The sequence below is a fragment of the Leucoraja erinacea genome, chromosome 14 (genome assembly GCF_028641065.1).
Source record: "Leucoraja erinacea ecotype New England chromosome 14, Leri_hhj_1, whole genome shotgun sequence".
Lineage (NCBI taxonomy): Eukaryota > Metazoa > Chordata > Chondrichthyes > Rajiformes > Rajidae > Leucoraja > Leucoraja erinaceus.
In genome coordinates, this window is record NC_073390.1 from 6,488,974 (window position 1) to 6,493,337 (window position 4,364).

The window sequence follows — 4,364 nt, forward strand, 5'->3', positions numbered from 1 at the left end:
CGTGTGTGGGTGTGTGGGTGTGGGTGTGCGTGTGTGCGTGTGCGTGTGTTCCACTGACAGTTGCTGGCAGCCCGCTGAAAAATCGCCTGTGGGACAGGCCCATTACGTTCAAGCTGATCTTATATTTTATATATATATGTGATTTCATATTTTTGATACTGGAATGTAATCTCTACTTCTGGTGCCATTTCTAATGCCATTTTATTTATCTGGATGGTTAAATAAAGACATGACAGCATTGTACCTCTGTTTTTGACTCAGTCTTTCCTATTATTGGCAAGGAAAAGATAATACAGGTGCACAACCTTTTATCCGGTGTTCCAGAAACCGTAAAACTCCGAAAACTGGCCATTTTTTCCCAGGATGCTCGCGTTTGGCGCCAAACTTGACCCGAAACGACCCACGGTCAACCCAGGTCTGTACTACTGTAGCGGCTGCCTCCTCCCCGGCGACCGGGGAGACACTTAAACATCTGTAAATCATTGCTTAAATGTTAGTCAGTTAGTTTGGAGGGCTTTTATGTGAAGGGGGGGGTTGAAGGGGTAAACTTTAATTCTTAGTCCCCTACCTGGTCGGAGAGACGGGGAGCAGTCAATGCCTTATCGGGTCGCCGTGCAGTAAGCTCCGCAGCGCTGTGGCCCGTGGGGCTGCGGGCGGCGCCGGTTGTAGCTCTGACCCCGGCAACTCTACCCCTGGCTGCGAGGCGCTCCAAATCCAGCGCGGCCCGCGGCCGGACACCCCCCACCCCAGCTCCGCAAATGTTGGGAGTCGGCGGCGTCGCAGCGCTGGGATACCAGCGGGAAGTGGGCAATGCCTTACCTGGTCGCTGTGCGGTAAGCTCCAGGGCGCGGAGGCCGCCTCCTCCCAACATCCGCGGAGCTGGGGTGGGGGGCGTCCGACCGCGGGCGGCGCTGGATTTGGAGCGCCTCGCAGCCAGGGGTAGAGTTGCCGGGGTTGGAGCTCCAACCGGCGCCGCCCGCGGCTGGACAGATCCCCCAGATCCGCGATGTTGGGAGTCGCCGACCAGGTAGGGGAATAAGAATTAAAGTTTCCCCCTTCACCCACCCACCACATAAAATCCCTCCAAACTAACTGACTAACGTTTATGCAATGATTTACAATGTTTCCCCGGTCTCCGTGGAGGAGGCAGCTGCTCCAGACTTTTCACGCCGCCCGCGCTACCTACCTAATCTACACTAAAAATCTTCCATTCGGAAATCCGAAAATGTCCGATATCCGACAAGTGTCTGGTCCCAAGGCTTTCGGATAAAAGGTTGTGCATCTGTAGGTGGATACAAAACACTGGAGTAACTCAGCGGGACAGGCAGCATCTCTGGAGAGAAGGAATGGGTGACATTTCGGGTCAAGTAAAAGATAATTGTGCTTTACTTACTGAGGTTTTACCATAACTCTGCTTTGCAAGGAGCAGTGGAGCAGAATCCAACTCCGTCAAACAAATTATCAATCCAAAAGAGCCATTTTGAATCCAGGTATTTCGCCTATAATGCTGGAATCTTTGTCTGAAGACGGGTCGTGACCCGAAATGTCACCTGTTCAATCCCTCAACAGACACTGTATGACCCACAGAGTTGCTCCAGCACCATGTGTTTTATTATGTCCCAGAGTACAGATCATCCAGTGTTGTTCAGCCAGATTGCTGGCTCATTATTTACAGTTCAAGTGCAATACGTGACACTATGCCCATTTGCTGTGTTCTTACTTTAGGACGAGACCATCTTATGGGAGGACAGCATGGTGGTCAAGTCAGGCTGCACTGTGCCTGCAGGACGGCTCTACCTTTAGTTTAGTTTAGAGATGCAGCTCGGAAACATGTCTTTCGACCCACTGAGACCGCGCCAAACAGCACTCCCCGCACATTAACACTGTCCCACACACACTAGGGACAATTTGCACCAAGCCAATTAACCTACAAACCTGTACATCTTTGGAGTGTGGGGGGAAACCGAAGATTTCATAGAAAACCCACGCAGGTCATGGAGAGAATGTACAAACTCTGGACAGATAATACCCGTAGTGGGAATCGAACCTGAGTCTCTGAAGCTGCAAGCATTGTAACGCCACAGTGCCGCCCTTTCTATGAGATTAACCTGTGACTGAATCATACAACACATTAACAGGCCCTTCAGTCCACTGCATCTGACTGACCATCAAACAGCAATCGACACTAATCCCATTTGTCCTCTCTCCCTCCCCACCCCATTAGTTTCCTCCTACCACAATTGACTCTCTCACCGCACACCCACATTGGGGTATATTTTACACTCAATTCACCCATCAACCATCATGTCTTTAGATATGGGAGGAAACCAATGTACCTGGGGAAAAAACACAGTGTTGCAGGAAGAAAGTACAAACTCCAATCAGCCAACACATGAGGTCAGGATTAAACACAGGTCATGAGGACAGTTCTAAGTTCTGGACCACAGTGAATCCAATGGTTTTCCTGTGAGCTACATCTTCCCAAAATCGCACCATTACAATTACAATGTGGATTAGAGGTAAAATTTGATAAGGTCCCACATAGGAGGTTAGTGGGAAAATTTAGGGCACATGGTATTGGGGGTAGAGTGCTCACATAGATAGAAAATTGGTTGGTAGACAGGAAAGAAAGAGTAGGGATTAACGGATCCCTTTCAGAACCTGTGGCAGGCAATGAATAGTAGGGAGGTACACAAAAATGCTGGAGAAACTCAGTGGGTGCAGCAGCATCTATGGATCGAAGGAAATAGGCCTAGTAGGGTCCTGCAAGGATCAGTGCTGGGACCACAGCTATTTACAATATATATTAATGATTTAGATGAAGGGGTTACAAGGAAAATGAACAAATTTGCAGATGCCACAAAGCTGGGTGTCAGTGTGTACTGTGAGGAGCATGCTACGAGAATGCATGGCGACGTGACTGGGTGAGTGGGCCGATGCATGGCAGATGCAGTTTAATGTGGATAAATGTGAGGTTATCCACTTTGGTATCAAAAACAGGAAGGCAGATTATTATCTAAATGGTGTCAAATTGGGAAAAGGGGAAGTACAACGGGATCTGGGGGGTCCTTGTTCATCAGTCAATGAACGTAAGCATGCAGGTACAGCAGGTAGTAAAGAAAGCGAATGGCATGTTGGCCATCATAACAAGAGGAGTTGAGTATAGGAGCAAAGAGATCCTTCTGCATTTGTACAGGGCCCTAGTGAGACCACACCTGGAGTATTATGTGTAGTTTTGGTGTCCAAATTTGAGGAAGGACATTCTTGCTATTGAGAGAGTGCAGCGTAGGTTCACAAGGTTAATTCTCAGGATGGCGGGACTGTCATATGCTGAGAGAATGGGCTGGGCTTGTATAATTTAGGATGAGAGGGGATCTTATTGAAACATATATGTTTATCAAGGGTTTGAACACGCTAGAGACATGTTCCAGATGTTGGGGGAGTCCAGAACCAGAAGCCACAGTTTAAGGATAAGGAATAAACCATTTAGAACGGAGATGAGGAACCACATTTTCACACAGAGAGTTGTGAGTCTGTAGAATTCTCTGCCTCAGAGGGCGGTGGAAGCCAGTTCTCTGGATACTTTCAAGAGAGAGGTAAATAGGGCTCTTAATGTTAGCAAAGTCAGGATATATGGGGAGAAAGCAGGAACGGGGTACTGATTGTGAATGATCAGCCACGATTACATTGAATGGCGGTTCTGGCTCGAAGGGCCGCATAGCCTATTCCTGCACCTATTGTCTATTGTTTATTGTCTAAAGTACTAATATGGTTTCAGACTTGGTTAATGAATAAACAAACCACTTTAGATTGTGAGGTTATGACCAGTGGAATGCCACAAGGAGCACTAACTCTTTACGAGCTAGATCAGTGAGTTAGATGAGAGTCAAAAGTAATATGCACAATTTAGAGATAATTCAAAGCGAAATTACAGCATGAGCTCCAAGGAGGATCCAGAAAAGCTTCTGTACAGATAAAATGAGAAGCAATGTCCCATTGTGATGTCATTGTGGCAGTCGGCAGCCAACCTGCGAGCCCATTGTGATTGGCGCACTCTGAGAAGCATTGTCACATCAGTCAGATTTTGTTTCGGCAAAAGTGGTTGAGTTGGGGTTGTTTTTAATATTTCAAGGATCAAAAAGTGCAGAAATATAGATGGAAATGCAACGGGAAGATATTTATCGGCTCCACGTGAGAGAAGTGAGTAGAATGTGCGAAAATGGGAAAGCTGTGGCCTAGTGTTTGGAAGAAAATAGGAATTGACAAGATTGATACCAGATTGACGTACACATATGCATACACTCACACACACAAGACAAAGTGTTTTAGTAATATAGATATACTAGACCAAGTACAGACCCGTT